This window comes from Pinus tabuliformis, chromosome J (assembly GCF_031772625.1).
Source record: "Pinus tabuliformis cultivar Carrire ecotype Pingquan chromosome J, CPIR1, whole genome shotgun sequence".
NCBI lineage: Eukaryota > Viridiplantae > Streptophyta > Pinopsida > Pinales > Pinaceae > Pinus > Pinus tabuliformis.
In genome coordinates, this window is record NC_142295.1 from 1,508,542,282 (window position 1) to 1,508,563,319 (window position 21,038).

Here is a 21,038-nt window from a genome sequence, read left to right on the forward strand (position 1 = left end):
GTCACAAACAAGGACAAATCAACAACAATTTTCCTTAAATAGTTCAAGTTGGAGGCCTACCTCAACTGGTGGTCAATGGAGTTCCGTTGCGCTGCTCCAGCTTCCGCTTCCTTCTCCTGATGAGTAATCAACCTGAAACAAAGAAAAGGAAATACAAAAATGATCTATTTATCCACAAAGTTAAGAAGTCATGAGCTATCTAGTACATTACATACAAGACATAGGAAAACATCATTGATTGCATTAATTATGGAATAGAGTAAGCTTACAACCAAGGTCTTGACGTCACAAGCCTTCTCAGAGGGATCCAGCCAGCATGTTCTTCAAGCATTCACTCTATGAAGATGGATCTCCCAATGCACAAGTCTCTCTCACTCACAAGTTTTACACAAGATCAAAGGCACTTCACAACCCTCCTCAAGCTATCAACAAACCCACACTTGTCACACGCACACCAGCTATCTAGCAAACTCACAGTACTATCAGCAACACTCCAAAAACTAAGAATTCCAAAACTAAAAAACTAGCAGCACATAGCAATGGTGGGAGTTTAAATAGGAGAAGGAGTCTCCATGAATGGTGGGAGGATGAGCTTATCTCCAAGGAAGGTAGCACAAATGACGGAACAACCATGCCAGAGAAAGGAGGGCAACATAAACTAGGCCAACAACCAGGTCTGGAGTCATCTGGAAGTCCGACTATTGGAACAAATTCGCCCAATTTGGATCATCGCGGGCACATAACTGGTCTTCCACGCTGACATCGCTATTGAATAACATAGCTAGTCATGTCATCGTGGGAAACTACAAGAGACAGTTGCACTGTCACATGAAATTTGACCATCGTGGGAATCACGTGTACTTCCGCGATGGCAGTGCTTCTGGACTGTTTTGGAGCGCTCATCAGCGCGTTTGTTTAGCCAATAGATGCGATGAGGCAGAAACTTTGGCAAAGTGGGTCATTTGGCAACATCAGAGAGCATGAGCATGAATGATTTTGGACTCATGACACAGTAGGAAGACTGGGATGAAGGCAGTGACAAATTATTGTGTAACACTAAAAATAAAAAGGCATGACTAGAAGCTAAGATTGATTTTTTGGAAGGGTCCCTATTTATTAAAGTTATTACTAACACTAGTAAATGGGGGGGTTGTTGATAAGCACAACAATTGGTGATTCACTTGGAAGAACCAGTTATCTCTAAAGGTTTTTTGAATTTTCTAAGACTTCCAAAATAGAGATGGTTTTGAAAATGAAACTACATTGTACGAAATATAAGGTAAATAGTGCTATTTATTAATAACAACATCTTGCTCTAACTATTTTTATTCTAATTATCTTCTTCTCAGGGTGGGTCATTTTACTCACATCATTCATTACTTGGTTGTAAAGATAAAACAAAAAAATCTCGTTAGATCAGTTTTGGTGTACTCATTTGTCGTAGGTAGAGCCTCTGCTGCCAACAGGCATTCATAGCCTCGATAGGGTTACCTGTTACCCAGCAATGATCCAGTGTCCCACTTGAGAAGAATGCAATTTTCAAAGATAAATCCTCATATATACTTATCGCTTTTTCTTTTCTTATTTCTCTTTTATTTCTTAAAGAATAATGTCTTGGTTTGGTGGCCAAAATTGACAATGCCATTCACTTGATTTATAACTTAACTGAACAAGCTGGCTCTTGATGAGACCCCTTGTCTTTTGATTGAAACAATCTCGAGCCATTACCCTGTTTTGATATTCAGTATGGCAATGTCAGTTAGTTATAATCTTTATGATCATGATAAGTTGACTCTTGATGAGACCTCTTATTCTTTAAGTTTAAAGTGTATAATTGGATTACTCCTTGAATCTTGCAAATTCCTCGAGTGGGGGGGGGGGTCATTGGTTCCTTAAGAATTTTCCCGAATGACAATTGTAGAGTTTAAAAATATATTTTCCGCGGAGAGTTATTTGCTTTTTTATTGATACCTTTTGTGACTGATGCAAGGAAAACTTCTTCCTAAGGCTGATTCTAACCAAAACTCGGATAGTTAAAACAAAAGAACAGGCAAAAATTTTCCAACTAATAGCACGTAACCATATGTTTCATAAATGGAGATTAATTTTTCATATTCATTCCTATTTATATAAGCAAAAATAAATAAATAAAAATAAAAATAAAAAATTGAAATGAGAAACTATTCTTTTCGTGAAACCAAAAGTGAACATTCTCAACTTGTTTTACTATCAAAAGAAAACTTAACTGAAACTATGATCTACAGAAAAATAGAAGAGATCATCTTCTATGGAAAATATTTCTTTAGGATCTGTCCATTAACAGGTAAATATTCCCTTTCCTTGCTAAATCTTGTAACATGAAAGTTGATGGGCCAATGAGTTCGACAATCTAGAATGGTCCAAGCCACATCCGTTGGAATTTAGTATGCTTTCCTTTCTCTTCATGGGATTTATCCCATTTTAATACTAAGTCTCCAAGTTGAATATCTTTTCTAAACACTGATTTTGAATCAAAAGAGGCTTTCACTAATTTTTGATGATGCGCGTGGGTAATTCTGGCCTTTTCTCGTTCCTCTTCAAGTTTAGGAATTTGTAATTGTCTTAATTGCATGGACGAGGAAAGAGTTTCTTCAATGAATTGAACTAAGGCTAGTGAAGGAATAGCTAGCTTTGTTGGTAAGACCACTTCTTTCCCATAAACTAAATTAAAAGGTGAAGTGCCAATGGAGGTTTTCTGAGTTATTCGATCTACCCAGAGAGCATACACTAAAGACTTATGCCAGTTTCTTTGATTTTGATCAGTAGTCCGTTTAATAATTCTAATAAGGTTTTTGTTCGTTGATTCGGCTAACCCATTTCCTTGTGGATAATAATTATTAGAATATTTAAGTTTGAAACCTCTTTTGAGAGTGAATTCTGTCATAGCATTGCCTAAGAAATAGGATGCATTATCAAACATTAAGGCAGAAGGCAAGCCAAACCTAGTGATGATGAATTGATCTATAAATTCAATGATACTCTCATAGTTGGCTGTCTTGAGTGGAACTACCTCTACCCATTTGGTAAAGTAGTCAGTAGCTGTAAGGATTTATTTATGTTGTTTAGAAGAATGAGGAACAGTCTCACCTATTATATCTAATCCCCATTGTTCAAATGGTTGATCAATGTTGACCAGCTGTAATGGCAATGATGGTTTCTTCTGTCTTCCAGCATTAGTTTGGCAAATCTCACATCTCCTTACGTAAATGTGTGCATCTTTAAACAGATTTGGCCAGTAGTAGCCAGCACACATGATTTTGTGTGCTGTTGCATCTCCTGCATAGTGTTCGCCTACTGGTCTGTCATGGAGTTCCTACAATACTTTTTTTGCTTCAGATTTCTCGAGGCATCTAAGGAGAACAGAATCATAATTCATTCTAAACAGTACATCATTGATGATTTGATATTGTTTATCTTTTAGCCTCAGGGCTCTTTTCTTTGTGTAATTCAAATGTGGAGGGGCATATCCATTTTTTAGGTAGAAAATGATATCAGCATATCTTGATTCAGAGTCATTTAGGCTTACCTCATAAATTTGTACTTCACTATCTGGAGACCGCAATTTTGATATGTTCGATGCTCCTGCCAACATCCTGCAAAAACCTTGACCTTTTACGATATTTGTTGGTTTAATTTCAGCGTCATATTCTTGCAGGGCCGTGACCCAATTTTCTCTCTTTTCGCCCACATCTTTTTGTACCAGAAGATTTCTTACTGCTGGAAATGGTACTATTATTTTGGTGTGAGTCTTGAGAAGGAAAGGTCTGAAGTGTTTAATTGCTTTGAAAACAGCATAAGCCTGTTTCTCAACATCAAAGTAATTTAATTCAACTCCTTGTAAATTTGAACTGAAGAAAGCAATTGGGGCTTCGGCTTTATCTTGATTTGCTTGTGTGAGTATGGTAGCATATGATTTCTCGGAGGCGAATGTATATAAGGTGAAAGGATTGGAAAAATTCGGTGTTGCTAGAGATGGGGCATTTATAATTGCTTGTTTTATCAAGTTGAACGCTTCATGTTTTGAATGACCCCATTTGAAGAGAGAATTTTTCTTTATCATGGCTTGGAGAGGTGACACAATTCTTGAGAAGTCAGGGACAAATCTCTTAACAAAATTGATCTGACCAAGGAAAGACTGCATTGCTTTTTTATTATGGGGTAAATATATCTAAGAAATTTCCTTGATCCTATCTGGGTCAATATGGATTCCTGATTTGGATACTATGAATCCAAGAAGTTTTCATTCACTCAATGCAAAAAAATATTTTTTGGGGTTGATCGAAATTCCATATTTTTGACAACGTTGAAAGACTTGTTTTAAGTCTCTGAGATGATTACTACGTTTTTTAGACTATACCGTTATGTCATCTAAGTAGATTACCACTGACCTGTTTACTAATCCTTTAAACACAATGTCCATGGCTCTTTGAAATGTGGCACCAGCATTGATTAGCCCAAATGGCATCTTTTGATAAGCATAAGTGCCCCATTTTGTTTTGAACATAGTTTTCAATTGATCATCTGGGTGGACTAAGATTTGATTATACCCTGAAAAGTCATCTAAAAAGGACATTAACTCAGACCCCGCAACTGATTGTAATATCTATTCCATGGGAGGCAATGGAAAATTATCCTTTTGGCAAGCTTTATTGAGGTTGCGAAAGTCTATACAAATCTGAATATCACCATTTTTCTTTCTGACTGGGACAAGATTGGAGACCCATCTAGAATGTCTGACAGGAAAAATAATCTTGGCTCTTAGTAATTTGTTTAACTCAGATTTAATTTGGCTTTCCAAATTAGGATGTATCTTCCTTAATTTCTGCTGAACAGGTTTTTCATCGGAGATCATAGGAATTGTATGCTGGATAATTGAAGTGTCATAGGTTTTAAGATCATCGTAATTCCAAGCGCAGACACTCTTGTATTGTTTCAACAATCGAATAAAAGTTTATTTTTCATCATATGTCAGGCCAAGACCTAGGTTGATGTTTTGTGGTTTCATGTCTGTCCCCAAATTGATTAATTCATATCTCAGAGTTGAACTCTGGAGTTTTTAATTGGTGGATCATTTAAACATATCCTTTAAGTCATATAGGCGTTCTAACTTGACTATGGATTTTGGTATAGCATTATTGTGGCTTTCTTGTTTCAGTTGATTGTCATGTTGGTCCTCGTCGATTATCTGATCATTGTAAGAGCCTTCTGAAGTAAGAAAACTCACGATATCAGGGTCATTGTTGAAGACTCTCCAGTTGGTAATGTTATCAGGAATAGAGGGTCTAAAAATTAATTCAATAGAGAATCTATCTGGGTTGTAGTCCTCTGATGGAATAAGCTTGGAAGCTACATTAGCAAGAAGATCGGCGCTAGCGTTTTGGAGTCTTGGAATAGATGAAATATTAAACGCTGTAAAGTGTGAGGTCAGGTCTTGTACTAAGGATTGATAGTGTTTCAAATGCCCGACAGACAGTGTATAATATTTCTTACTTGTCTAATGACAATCTCAGAGTCTCCAAATACTTGAAGGTATTTGATATTAAGTCCGATTGCTTTGTATAATCTTTGAACCAATGCTTCATATTCAGTGGCATTGTTTGTGCAATCAAATTCAAGTCTACATGCTAACATGGTTTTTTCTCCTCTTGGACTAACTAATATACAACATGCTCCTGCTCCATTGTTGGATTTAGAACCATTGAAAAATAATTTCCAAAAGAAGGTTTTATTTACAGGTTTATCTACAAAATTAATACATCTAGAGGTGTCAATTTGAGAAAAAATTTATATGTGAGATAAAACGGAATTTTTCGAAAAAGGTGAAGTGTGAGCGTTGAAATTTCCTAAGAATGACTCAATAGAGTAATTTCTGATTATGTTGTTGCTATACGCTATAGGCTCGTTTTCTCCTTCTAACTCTGTCACTATGTACTTTTGATGTTTTTCTCGTTCAACTTTGATCTTATTTGGTTTGCCATTGTAGGGGAGCCACATATGAGACCAGTCGGTGGCAAAGTAACCGTGAAGTTTTTCTAACCAATCCCTACTGAGGATTAGTCCACAAAATTCGAGAATGTCAGCCACTAGTATATCAATGACTTGACACACTTTTGGGTTTGACGAAAGTCTTATGGTTACTTGATTAAGTTCTCTGATGACTTCGACTTGAGACCTATCTAGCTGCACTATTTGTACTGCAGATTTCCGAGGCTGAAAATTTAACTTAGCACAAACTGTCTTAGGTAAAATGTTAGATGATGCACCAGAATCAACTACACAGTTGTGCAAATTTTTATTAAAAACTTCAAAAGTAAGGAGAAACGGCGGAGTATGGGACCTGGATCTTCCGCCAATCAGAGCAATGTTGGTTGGGTCGATCTTATTTTCAATGCTAGTTGGAGGTATTCCCATTTAATGAGTAGCATGTGAAATCACAATGGTGGGAAGAGGTGTAGTAGGTACAACATTGAGTTATTTCAAGAGTAATTTATGTTGATGTTTTAACTTACTGACCTCATGAAGAGTAATGTTTGCTCTGGTTTTCTTCATATCTTCAACAATGTTGTATTCCATTTTATTTGAGATGATAAGCATTTTAGATGAATATGTCGAATCAGATTGGATTGGGTTTATCTATGTAGACTTCGATGAGGATTTTTTACCTAGGATTTTATCCCTGGGAGGTGGAATTAGGTTTTTTTGTTTTGTACTAGACTGTGGAGGGTCGAGTTGATTTCTACTTCTAGTAGCAATAGGTAATGCTTATTGATCTTCCTCATTTGGAAGAATGAAGTCCCACATTCCTTGTAGTTCTACAATTTCTTCATCGTTGGTTTGTTCCTCATTTGAAACTTTTTCCTCTTCTCCTTCTGATTCAGCATTTGTTATGGCATTTGGAGGTTTTGGATTGGTTGGAGGATTTCTTTTATAGGGTCTAAAAGGTTTCTTGGAAGAGGTTTCTGTTACTTGTTTCTTTATATCAACCATTTCATTGGACATGGTCTTCAATACTTTTTGTAACCCTTCCAAGTCGAAAGGATCCTTTGATTGTTTCTTCTTAGAATCATCTCTAAAAGACACTTTTTTAGACTTCCTTTCATCTACAGCATTTTTCTTTTCTACGGCTAGGATATGTTTCTCTATAGTTATTTCCTCTTTCATGTTTTCTGCTAATGTTGGCTTGGCAACTCTGTCTACAAAGATGGCTGAATTTGAAGGTAAAGCAGAAATATACCATTCATTTTGGACTTCATTGCTAGGCTTAGATGTTGCTGGTATTTTGTTCAATAATTTATTGAACCGAGAGTTGAAGTCCTTAATTGGTTCCTTTGGTTCGGATTTTAAATTAGAGAGGTCATTTATTAAGGTTGTTGTGGACCTATCATCCCCAAATTTTGTTAAAAACTGATCTTGAAATGTATCCCAGTTATTAATGGAGCTTGATGGTAATGAAAAATACCATGATCCTGCTGCTCCTTGTAAAGTATAGGGAAATAATCTTGCAACTGCATCCACTTCTGTTACTCCATTCAAATTAACAGATAGAATAAAAGTATTTATGTGTTCTTAGGCTAATAGGCCATTGTCAGGATTGAATTTGGGCAACTATTTCTCAGGATGAGCTGGTAATTGAGATAAAAGTGCAGGCATTCTTACAGCCCCTAGATTGGCCCATGGCCTCGATGGTGGATTTCCTACCATTGTCAGGATATGAGTAGAAGAAGGTGTGGCAGTAGTTGAAGGTGATTAGGTAGAGGAGGATGTTGCTCTTGTACCTATATGAACCATGATCTGGAGTTGGGGGATGGATGTGTGTTCTTGTGATGATATGGATGGGATGGTAGAAGAAAATGATGATAGAACCTCACTATGAGATTCTGCGGTTGTTTTCCTAGCTTTCTTATGACTCGATAGAGGAAACTCTACTGGTGGGATTCCTAGTTTTTCGCTCTGTGCTCTAGTCAGTCATTGAGATGGGGTTCGATGAGAAGTGACACTACCTTGGGATAACTCAAATTCTTCTTGAGATATTGAAATCCCCTATAATTTATGGATTAAAGTTTGTAATTCAAGGGGATATGAAGAAGAATGATCTAGCTTGTTTTGGATTTCAGTAATGTGCTCTGTATTTTTCTTTTCAACTTCTGGCTCAAAGATAGGAGATTTGGAATGCGAACGAGAAGTTGAGGGTGATGGTGAGGGAGTTTTACTCTTAGAATGGTGTGAAGATGTAGATTTACTTTCCATTCACAGTCAATCCCTCCTTCTAGCGCCAAATATGTTGAAGGCTCGAAAAATTGGACTCCAACAAGGGGGATAACCACCCGGTCTGGACCTTAGGACAACTCCTTTTCTGTTTGGAATAGTGGCTCCGACTGGGGATGATGGGACTAGTTTTCCAATCTATTTATGATGTTCGTGCTAACGGGATGATGTTTTTCTTTTCTGGGTTTTATGGGGTGAATACTTATTCTAAACTTAATCTATCTTCTAACTATCATATGAAATCTATCCTAATCAAAGAAAACATCTAACTTTAAGACTATCCTGGGAGTAACGTTTATAGATGTGATCTAAAATGATTTCTGAAAGTAATTGATAATAAATATCATCCAATTACGATAAGAAGAGAATTCATTTAATAATGATCGTTTCGTATAAAAAGTTAGCCGAAACGATATGAGATATATATCACATAAAGAATCATTCATATATTCAGCATAAAGAATAAATCATCATCATACAAAAGTGCAATAATGATAAATAAGAATTTAAACTTTCATACATAAATAACTGAAAATGAATTATTGCTTGATACAAAAGTAAAAAGCATTAAGAGCTAGAAGTATCATTTGTAATATGTCCTACTCATGTGCTCTAGCAATATTGATCTACTTTCAAATCATTCAACATCAACTAAGAGTATAGAAGTGAAATTTCAGTAGAAGATGCTAAACTCAAGTAGAAAATAAATTTCGTTCCATTAATTTTACCAAAACCTCCTCAAAGGGGCATGAGTGAATGTTTTGAAGAATGTTTTTAATAAAATTTCTGGACCCCTCTCTAAATGCATGAGAGGGGTTTAAATACTAATCTATGAAACTAAAAATAGAAATTACAAAAATATATGAGGAGGTTTAAACGACCTGCCTCATTTTCAGAGAAAAAAAAAAAAAAAAACAAAAATAAAATGTCTATGACTAATCCTACATCTGGTCCTTGAGATCGCAAATATCCAGCATAGGTTTAAGGAGTGTCTGTTGGCCTACTTCAGCTTTTAGTTGTCCTAGGAATACGACATTGGTGAGTGCTAGCACCATTTTCTTGGTGGAAGTAATCAGGTGCCTCAAGGTCATCCATTGGCTATTCAGTTTCACTAGGTATTGCCAGTACACCTCCCAATTCAACTTGTTTACTCGTCTAATTGCTTCTGCCCTTTCCTCCACTGCCTGTTTCCATTCTGCTTGAAGTTGTTCTGCCTTTGGAAGAAATCCAAGGGTGCTTTCTGCTACCAAATTAACATTGTATAAATTCTCATTCACACATTCGATGACATTGTTTGTTGTTGTTGCTACATCCTCCATTGACTGTTCTTCCTCTCTGAGCCAAGAATCCCATTTTGCAAATAAGATTTCTTTATGTGATTCATCTAATTTGGGCATATCAGCTCTTTTCCCATCCTCGGATTTCTGCCAATTTAAGAAGTTTGAAACTTTCTTAAGAATTGTATCATATTCAAGTCGTAATTCCACAACTTGATTCGTTATGTTATCGCTCATTTCGCAGTGAGAATTCCACTGCGAAATCTTCTGGCATAATAATTCTTTCTGGTGTAAAAGCTGGGAATTGAGGCCAAGTGCTTCTGTGACGAATTATTCAATCTTGGGATCATCTTTATGCAGTTTTGTTATGCTCTGTAACTTCACCTCTTTACCAGCTAAACTACTCTAATGTCCCAAGCGCATTTGTTGAAACTCTTGCTGAAGTTTAGCCAACTGCATTTTTGCCTGTTGGTTGATACTGACCTGCTATAACTGTTGTTCTAATAACAAAATTTTATCTTCTTTTTCTTTGAGTAGCAGTTGTACCTCTGCTGCCTTGTCAATGGTTACTGAATCATATGCACCTACGACCTGTGAGAGTCTAGGGAGGTTAGCCGATGGATCTGTAGATGGGTCCTTCAAGAGAACGTTTAGAGGTTCATCCTCAGGAGTGAGCACGGAATCCAACTTTATTTTCTTTCTTTGTCTTCTAACGATGGATTTGTGTTGAGTGATGTAGAATACATCTAGAGGAGGAATTTCCTCTATTCTCAATACAATCTCAGATGTGGGAGCAATGGGAATATGCTCTGTTTCTTGAGTGTTCACAGCTCCTTTTGTTACCATTTCTGTAGTCATTTCTTGTTGATTTGTTGATGGCTCTACGATTTGTTTCTCTATGTTGAGTCTCTTATTGAAATTTTCCCATTCTTCTTCTAAATCAATTACCAGTGGCTTTGCTTGCTTTGTAAGGGGAGTTGAGGCTTTAGCTTGTTTTACGAGCGAAGTCTGCTGATCAGACTTTGCTGTGGACTGGGTTGTGTCTTTAATTGACTCCTCACTCTTGTTGTGTTCATTCTCTAATGTTTTCTCAGATTGATCAACATACTTTTCTGTGGATTCATTTCCAGAACTTGTTTTGGATTTTTATTTTGAGTCTCCATCTAAGCTTGCACTAGGAGTAGGATCTCTCATTGGCTCAATGAGTAGTTGGTCCAATGGGACCTTAGATAACCTCCTTCTCCTGTAGTTATCAAATGTTTGGAGACCTTCTTGATCAAAAAGTATTTGTGCCATATGTTGTACTTCTTTGAAGGTGTTTTTCTGCAGGAAAACATCATCAAAGGGGTCTTTTTCATGGGTAAATATTCTTATTTTGACCATTGTGTTAAAATCTTTGACAATACCAAAGGGATCATATTTTCTTCCCAGGAACTTGGGTAATTGCAAAGATAATACATTGTCAACCTCTTTGAAAGCATGTCCTAAGTCATGCAATGCAAATACTCCACATGTTACAGGAAATTGAGGCCAAATGGCCTTCTTGGAATCTTTCAATATCTTACTCATTCCTCCCTCGCTGCATGTCTGATCCCTAGCATTCAGTTTGACTGGGACATAAAAAGGTAGAACATGGGGCGAGGCAATATTTCCAAATACTTTGATATATGTGAATAGTTCTTCCCTGAACCATCTGGCTACGAGGAGAATATCTACCTTGGCTTCTTGGGAGAACCTAGGGGCATCTCGGTTGTAAATATTTTTGTGAATTGGAAGAATAACTCCCTGAAAAATCTTGAAGAAGTGTGGTACAAAATTAGATTCCCGACTTTGTGATATATTTGAATAGGAAGTGGATTTTGAGCAGTCCAATTCCATCCCATAAGCGGAAACTTGGAACCAAAACAAATAGCATCCATAACATATGTGCTCATGAAATGGAGGGTAAACCCTCGAACCAATACTCATTTTTCTTTTGTACTCGAAAATTGTTTTAGCTAAGTTATCAGATAGGATTTGAGCCCAATTCATAATTGTTGCATTGACGGCTTCATCTATTAGGGGTAACCATTCTGATGAGAACTTGGTGTTGTCTAGTTTACCAAACAATCTACATAACATAGTGGCAGCAAAACAGAAAGGGGAACTAAGAGAACTGGTGGTGTACATACCGTTTTTATCTTTCTTGAGTCTTTCTTCATTGTTTGACCAATTCTTCATGCATTCTGCCTAGTCTTCATTTTCTTTGATGAACTTCTCGATAAATTTCCTATTGTAGATGGCATGTGGCTCTGGTAGATGGTACATGAGTCTTAGGTTGTCTGGAGTAAACGATCCTATGAATTTTTGACTTGTCGTCTTGAATTTTCTATCTGATATGTCCGCATCATCTATGATCCACTTAACCATGTCAGTATAAGGAAGTATCTTTGGTCTTGCAACAATGTTGTGCAAGAATGAGCACACAAGTTCAGCCAGAGTAGCATAAGAAGAAACACGTCAGTCCACTGTAACTGTTGTTTCCATAATTCTTGGCTGTTCTCCCTCTAATAACCGATACATTGTCTCCCATGTGGATGTCCCTACATCTCGATTACAAGTAGTGTCTTTGAACAGGGGGGTCATCTCTGATTTCTCAGAAGCGGGTGTCTTTCCTTTCTTCACCATTTCTTCGGATGTCCTGTTCTGTGTGTTCTTCCTGAAAGTTACAAGAGGATAGCAAAATAGGATAAAAATATTAGTGAATGCAGAAATTAATCAATAAAAGGACGAAATAGAGGTGATTGAAGGTCTTAATTCTAAATCGCGTTAGAAGATATCAACTTGCGTCAAATGGCCTTTCATACCTGATCGTGATCATTCTTTTAATAAATGTCCACTAATGAACCATTATCCTTAACTTAATGTCCATTACTCCACATCGAAAGTCGGGAAGTACTTTCCTAGAACCATGAGCCCTTTTGAGTTGAGATAAAAGTGATTTTGTGATTTGCTACACAATATCACAGATCGCTATATCGAAAAAATCATTTAAGTTTAAGACTTACCGCCATGTGAGTTGATGCGATATGCGATATGTGAGATGCTATCGCATTTTGCAATATTTTCTTATGCTTTATTGAGTAGCGCTGCATGGTTGACACTACGATGCGAGAAGATTATAGGAATTTTTTAAGATTTTGCATTACGCAGATATGGGGTAACTTTTATAAGGAAGGTACATCGTAATCGTTTTGCGATGTAAGAATAATCCTCTAAAAAATTGTCTTTTCAAGGTTTATTTTAATATTCACAACTTTCTGGGTATAAAGTTACTTTTACGTTGTTTTGATCATGTGGCACTTATTTATGAAACTCATCATTTGTGAAGTTTTATACGCTAAAGTGTAAAAAGGTAAATTTTCCATGATTTTACAAGTTCTGTTTTGACATCTTCTTTTATTCTAAAAATAAAAAGGAATGACTAGAAGCTAAGATTGATTTTTTGGAAGGGTCCCCATTTATTAATGTTATTACTAACACTAGTAAATGGGGGGGGTTGTTGATAAGAACAAAAGCCATTTATATAAAATGGGCTCGGATGAAATTCTGCGATGTTATGTACCTGAATTTGAACGAAACATTATCCTTGCTAAAGCTCATGGAGGAGGCGTGGGAGGACATTATGCAGGAAAAGCTACAGCACATAATATTTTACGCGTTGGGCTATGGTGGTCTATGCTTCATAAGAATTCCAAGGCTTATTGGAAGGAATGTGATTCATGTAAGAGGATGGGTGGGTAGGCCATCGTGGAGGGATGATCTACCTCTGAATCCATAACTATCATTATAGTCGTTCGAAAAGTGGGTGATTGACTTTATAGGACCAATTCGGCCTCTAGGGAAGAAGACAGGTGTGTGGTACATCATCACCGCGACTAACTATTTGACCAGATGTGTGGAGGAACAGTCTGTGAAGGACTGTACAGGGGAAATAGCAGTAAGGTTCATCTTTGAGTATGTACTGACTAGATTTGATTGCCCGAAGATTTTGATGAGTGATCGCAGTACAAATTTCCTTAATGAGACGATCAGCGCACTAACAGAGGAGTTCCAGGTTTATCATTAGGAGAGTACACCATATCACCTATAGGCTAATGGGATAGTTGAAGCATTTAATAAGATATTAGAGAACGCACTAATGAAGGTCTACAATGCAAAAGGAATGACTGGGATATGCACGTACCCATGGTGCTATGGGCTTACAGAACAACTTCCAAAAGCTGACTAGACAAACGCCTTTTAGTCTGGTTTATGGCATAGAAGTTGTGATGCCAATGGAGTACATTGTACCTAGTTTGTTCATATCGGCATTCACATGAATGGCAGATCGAGGAGCCCTAGAAGAAAGTCTCACGTAGCTGGCAGAGCTGGAAGAGGATAGATTTTTGGCTGGATTCCATCAGCAAGTTCAAAAGGAACGTGAAAAGGGGTGGCACGATCGGCACATCAAACTGCGCACCTTCAAGGTAAATGATTAGTATTATTATATGACAGCATGTTTGATAAATTTCCAAGAAAATTTTGAATGCATTAGCTGGGGCCCTATGTCATCAAGGAGATTACTGATGGTGGAGCAGTTCAGTTGGTGAAGTTGAATGGAGAGCCATTTCCAGGGAAGGTAAATGGCAGCCAATTGAAGCCATACATCGGGGATCCATCTAGATGACTATATGGTGGAGGCATAGTCTTAGCGCTCCAGGCAGCTGAAAGGAGGCACAGGACTCTAACTACACTGCTCGGCTTGTAGAGTTGTGTGACTGGGGCACTAGGCGGAAGGGAGGAATGTCACAGTATCGGTAGAAGCGTGAAGGGAGCTACACTATAGAAGGAGAGACCGCGCAGGGTAGCCAGAAAGTGACCGTTATGGTCACTGTTCATGAGTTGACAGTGGGAAAATGGCTATGTGGAGCGGGGGGGAAGAATTTAAGTCATAATTTAAGAGTGATATCTTTGAAAATCTGTCACCGATCTAGTATTTATGAGTGGATTTTGGGGGGAACGGTCAAATTTAATTTCGAATTCACCTATAAATTACAGATGGTTGCCCAACGAAAAACACTTTCCATTCTGAGAATTGAGGTGTTGAGCTATCAGGCACGCATGAACCTTGACCATTTTGAGGCTTTGGTGGCTAGTTTAGTATTTGACAAGTTTCCTAAAGCAACCCACGAGCTTCTTACTAGACTCATGTCAGCGCCCGTGGAAACTGCAAGTGCTAGAGGATCGATGGCATCTGAGGGAGCTACCCCTGAGATTGCAATTTTATAACTGCCCGTAGATGTTGGCATTATGGTTCTGGTTTGGCTTTATGGTACAGGTGTTGTACTTGATGGCAACTCACTCAATTGGCAAAACTCTGTTCAGGCTCTCAAAATGATGAAAATTACGAGGTTCGCAGGTGAATGGTTCAAAAGGTGCGGACCCGCAGGTTCGTCGTTCATGAAGTGCGGTCATACCCGCAGGTCACCCGTTCAAAAAGTGCGGTCCCCCAGTTCACTCACTTCAAGGCAGAGAAGTGTGCTCACGTGGGGTTTCTTATGTTTGGACCGTGGTATTTAGCCCGTCGTTCATGATCCTATGGTTTTGGCCCGTGGTATAGGATCTAATTTAGCCCCGGTTTGGATCCCTTGTATTGGTTATTGATGGTTTTGTCCCATGGTGTGAATAAGGTCTTGACTATAAATAGGGAAGGAGATCACTTGGCTGAGATATCTTTGAAAGTTGAATATCTTAAGATCTGAATTTTGGGTTATCAGTTTTAAAAGCTAGATCTAAATCAAGGTAAAATTTAAAGGCGAATCTATTGCTAAGTCGTGATCTCTCGGGCGCATGATCAGATCTGTGGATCTGACTGTCTGTGGTACATTAGAGGACTGTTAATTTGGCCCTAACCAGAGGTTCGCAGGCGATCTACAGTGTGACTGCGGGGGTACGCAGTACAGAAGAAGGTGCAGTGCGGGCATACGCAGCGCAGCTGAAGGCGCAGTGCGGGGTACACAGTTTAGAAGAGGGCGCAGTGCGGCTATACGTAATGTAGCTGAAGGTGAAGTGCGAGCATCCGCAGGTTTATATTGGTGAAGTTGCGGACCTGTTTTGAAATATTTGTTGGTTGCCTGTTTTCTATTTGCTGCTGTGTTCTGGGTTTAGGTTACTGGTGTTGGTTTTCTATTTACAGCATTCTGAGAAGTTTGGGCGGCTCATTGGTTTGATTGTATAAGGAGATTGGTTGATTCTCATGTACTTGATGTTTATTTGATGTTCTTGGATCCAGTCTGAAAATTTATGAAAAGTGGTCCTTGAAAGAAAAGAAGTAGGAGGTTGTAGCTCCCTTCCAGGAGAAACTGGAAAACGAGAGAGAGTTGTAGCTCTCTGCAGGTTGCAGCCTGTGTACTGGTAAAGGACTGCACCAGTACAAAATCATTGTAAAAGGAGTTTCTAATTGAAAGAAGATAGAGACATATTGCAGCAGGTGGTTTTCACCCACATTGGGTTTCCACCTTATATCTGGTGTTCTTTGGTGTGACTATCTATTTTTTTTCCTTTTTCATGCTTATTATTTTACTGACATACAATATCTGAAGAATAATTCAAAGTATAAATATATTGAAAAGAATTTGATAATACTGATTCACCCCCCCCTCTCAGTATTATTTCCAATAGTAGAAGTTCCTAAATCACAAACGTTTAGGAGTAGCTCCCTTGGGTAGCTAAAAGCTACCCGAGTACATCCCTCTGCGCCAGGGTAAGTTGAAGGTCCTGAAGGACCCAGATGAGGGGAAATTTATGCTAAATACCCCGTTGTTTCGAGGCCATATCACGTTTGAAGGATCGCGCTTGGCACGCATTCTCGCTTATAAGCTGGAGGATTAGGACGTGGCCAACACAAAGCGATTCCCCCACTTGGCGATTGATACCTTTATGACCCGTGTATTTTATAAATATTCTGGTGTCACTGCACTGGAGCTACGATGGTGGATTAAAGGGGTGGACAAGGCATGACTGTTAAACCTACTATGGTTGTTGCATTACCACCGTGTGCCCATAACCTTGATGGTGATCAAACAGTTGCTATGCTTAGTGCACAATGGGTGCCTGTGGTTAGGAGAACTGATACCCATCACAGATATGTTGATCCATAGGGTCACATTGCTACCACATTCAGGGTTGAATCTGGCCATGACACTTGGCAGAAAGACGGGTGAGCGCAACCTCACCATGAGAATGAAGGAAAAATTCAAGCTCGCTAGGAAACTACACAGATACTCAATTTCTAGCATAACCGACCCCACAGTTAAGGTCGCCACCAAGATTTTGGTTGGGAAAATAATGAGGAAGTGTTGCGTAGATGCAATGTTGGCACGAGTTGTGTCATTAGCGGCTCAGTGTGCAGAGGGCATACAATTTAATTGGGTTCGCTATCTCTGGTGTGAGTTCCTCATGAACTACAAAGAAGCACAAGATAAGATTAAAACCTTTCACTACTCTTGGTTACTATTATCAATTGTGTTGGTTGCATGGGAATTACTGGAGGATAGCCATTTTCCTCCGGTCGTGCAAGATCTACCATAAGCGGTGAAGTTCGCTTTGCTCTAGGCCACCAAGGACGTTGCGACGATCAAGGACACTAAAATATTTTGGGTGCTGATGGAGGTAGGCATTTGCGTCGCGATAAACCGTAAGCCAAGGTTATCCTCAATTGTCTTTGAGCAGTTGTGAGGATATCTGGAGTTCAAAGTGAACTTCCATTGTGTTTCCATCTAGGCGCGGAAGGATCCCATGCAAAAATGGTATGATCTTTCATACCTAGCAACGGATGATGCAATCGCAGAGCTCCTAGAGAGTTGGCCATCAAAGTGGTGCATGGCCTCAGACTTGTCAGTTGGGTCTAGTAAGTCCACCGTGAAGTAGAAGAAGGAAGAGGCTCAGCTGAAGATGCAGCAGTTGGCCAACAGAAGGAAAAAGGAGGCCGAAGACAAAGCTAAATCAGAGCGTGCTGCTAAGAAGTAAGCAGAGGAGGAAGAAGAAGAGGAAGAGCGTGACTCTGATAGAAGTCAAAAGTCTCCATTGACGCAGATGGAGGAAGAAGAGAAGCAATCAGGACAGGGAGGTGCAAGCCCAGAGACTACTCCATTCTGGGTTATGCGCACTAGGGAGAAGGAAAAAGTAGGGTCACGGAAGAAGTCCAAGGCCAGAAAACCATCACTTGACCCTATCACTTTGACTGAAGGTGATCTGAATGATATCAAGGACATAGTGAGGGATGCAATTATAGAACTACGGTAACAGTTCGAGCAGCAGCAGAAGAAAGCCTTGGTCACCATTCAGATGGGTTTTTGTGAGCTGCATATCCAAGCCACTCAAGTGCAGACTAGTGTGGGACAATGCAACGTGACATCAAATAGCTTAGCACCTGGGACCTCAAAAGCAGCGAAGCTGGTCTGCTCCTTGGTTCCCCGAGCCATCGTGTTGTTAGATGGAGCATTGACTATAGAAGTGGAAGCTGAAAAGGCTACCATCAGTGCTCTCAAGAAGGTTGGTTTGAAATTGGTTGTGCTGCCAAGTGAAGCCCTTCACACCTTGCAAGATGGTGTGATCGCAGAACTTCAGGCCAAAGAGCAGTGTGACTAAATGTGATTAGCAAGCAGAAGGTCAACAATGCCCAGATGTTCGTAGAAAAGACTTCTGCGATTGATCTCCTTAAGAAGATAATAGAGAAGAATGAGCGCACCATGGTTGTGGCAGCTGAGACCTGCAGAACTGTTCCAGATTTGAATATCCCAGAAGATGCGCCAGTCAATGCCAGAATTCAGAAGCCCGCTATAGGTGTGCGCAACACAAGGATAGAGTTGGCTAAGGTTCAGTTTCATCTGAACCTTAAGATCATAGAGCTCGAGTTAAGGGCCTAGCCTTCGACTCCACCATAAGTCAGAGAGCAGTGTGAGTCAGTTGTCAAGGATGCAGTTGCCGCAATGGATGTCGCAGTGAAGGATTGTACTTCGCTCTTCGAGCAGTCACTCAAAGTAGTTACCAGCCTACAGGAAGATCCCAATGTGCAATGGCTAGAAATAGAGGCAAGGGAACTGCAGCAGAAGTATGAAGAGGTCAAAGCGATGGCATGCACTGTTGCCATCACACAAAGGTTGGCAAACTAGTAGGAGGTGAAGGCACTGAAGGAACAGGTGGACACAGCACAGCGCAAGGAGGCTGTATTGAAGTCCAGATTGGGACCTTGGATAGATGAAGCCTATGTGCTCACAGCCACCATTGAAGGAAATTTGGCTAGTCTATGGGAAACACAACAGAAAATACAGGCAAATAGCGCAGGACCAGCGATTGAGCAGTTGGTCGAGCAGGTTAAGTAGGTAGCGATGCAGTGTACCGCTAAGGTTGTAGTAGTACAGGTGGAGCTGGGAGGTCTTCGCGACAAGATCTCCGCGCCAATAGAGTGAATCGGGCGTGATTCACCATATTTTTTTGGGGGGCCTGTTGGGAATGGGTCCCCTAGGGTCAATTTCAGGGCTAATGTAGGTTTCAATCCCATATAGAAATTACCTGCATATGAATTCTAAAACACAGAAAATAAACAATGCGAGAGCATAACACATAAAACACATATACATAGATATTTTCCCTTGGATCCCAAAACCAGGACTACCATCTTGATTTTTCATTATGTTCCTTTCAATGTTACAATACATATTTATACATGTCAAAGCATCCAATACCATGGACCAAAAACCATCACATCCAAAACCATGGACCGAAGATCATCACGTCGAAAACCATGTGCAAAAAATCATGCACAAAACCATAGGTAGGTCCGTCCAACCTAATATAGGGTCCAAAAACAAAAATTTTCGGGGCGCTGCCCCAGACCCCATAGAGTGGGGTTACCTACACCCCTCAAACCCCCTGTGACCCCCTTGCTACGTAATCGGTGCAACGAAGGGGGGGCTCTATCCCCTTCTAACCCCCGGGTTAACTACGTGGGCTAGTCGTGGAAAGAATATAACACAACCCAACATTCTCCCACTTGTTGCTTTCTTTCAACAGGGGGCCACAAGAGAGCTTAGTCATTTATCCAGCCCTACAACGCCCATTATTTCTCTCAACCAAAAGAACTTCTCAGAGCTCACAGGTTTTCTCAATGCTTCTGCAGTATTCTTCAAAGTGTCCACGTTTACCAGCAACACCTTTTTGTCTTTTATCATATCCCTCACAAAGTGATACCGAACATCAATGTGTTTTGTCTTTAAATGATATGTAGGGTTCTTTGCCAAGAAAATTGCAATGTGGCTGTCAAAGTCTATCCTCATAACTCCCTGTACTAACCCCATACTTGAACACAATCTCTGCAACCAAACTACTTCCTTGCTTGCATGAGTGGCTGCCATGTATTCTACCTATGTAGTTGATAGTGCCACTACAGATTATTTCTTACTCATCCAACTGACTACACCTCCAAATAGGTTAAACACATACCCACTTGTAGATCTTCTCTGATCCAGATCTCCAGCCCAGTCTGCATCAACAAATCCATGAATATCCAACACTATGTCCAATCCTGGTCTTCCTTGGTCGCACAAACCATAATCACTAGTGCCACGCAAATACTTGAAAACTCGTTTCACTGTTGTCCAGTGCTCCTTCCCTGGTTTTGATATAAACCTGCTCAATACTTCCATTGCATGTGCAATTTCTGGTCTAGTACAAACCATTGCATACATCAGGCTACTGACTACACTTGCAAATGGAACACGGGACATGTCCTCTTCCTCTTCTTGTGTCTTGGGACACTGTTCAGCAGATAACCTCACACCTATAGGAATAGGAACCTTCACCAGTTTACTATCCTGTATATTAAACCTTTGCAATATTTTCTCGAAATACTTCCCCTAGTTTAACCAGAGCTTCCGCTTTGTCCAATCTCTTTTAATTTCCATGCCCAAAATATAGTTTGCATCACCAAGATCTTTCATGTCGAATTCGGAGGACAATTGGGTCTTCAAATCCTGGATAATTTCTTTTTCAATTCCAACCAGCAACATATCATCCACATACAAGACCAAATAAATAACGCGGTCACCAATTAATTTAAAATACACACAGTGATCTGCTTTCCTTCTGGTGAAGCCAAGTCCTCATATAAATGTATAAAATTTCTGATACCACATCGTTGGTGACTGTTTTAACCCATACAGAGACTTCTTTAACTTGCATACCAGTTCTTTCTTACCCTTCACCACAAAACCTTCAGGTTTCTTCATGTAGATCTCCTCTTCCAGATCCCCATGAAGAAATGATGTCTTCACAACCATCTATTCTACCTCAAAATCAAAAGTGGCAGCAATAGATAAAAGTAATCTAATAGAAGTTACCTTGGCAACAAGAAAAAAAATATCACCAAAATCAATT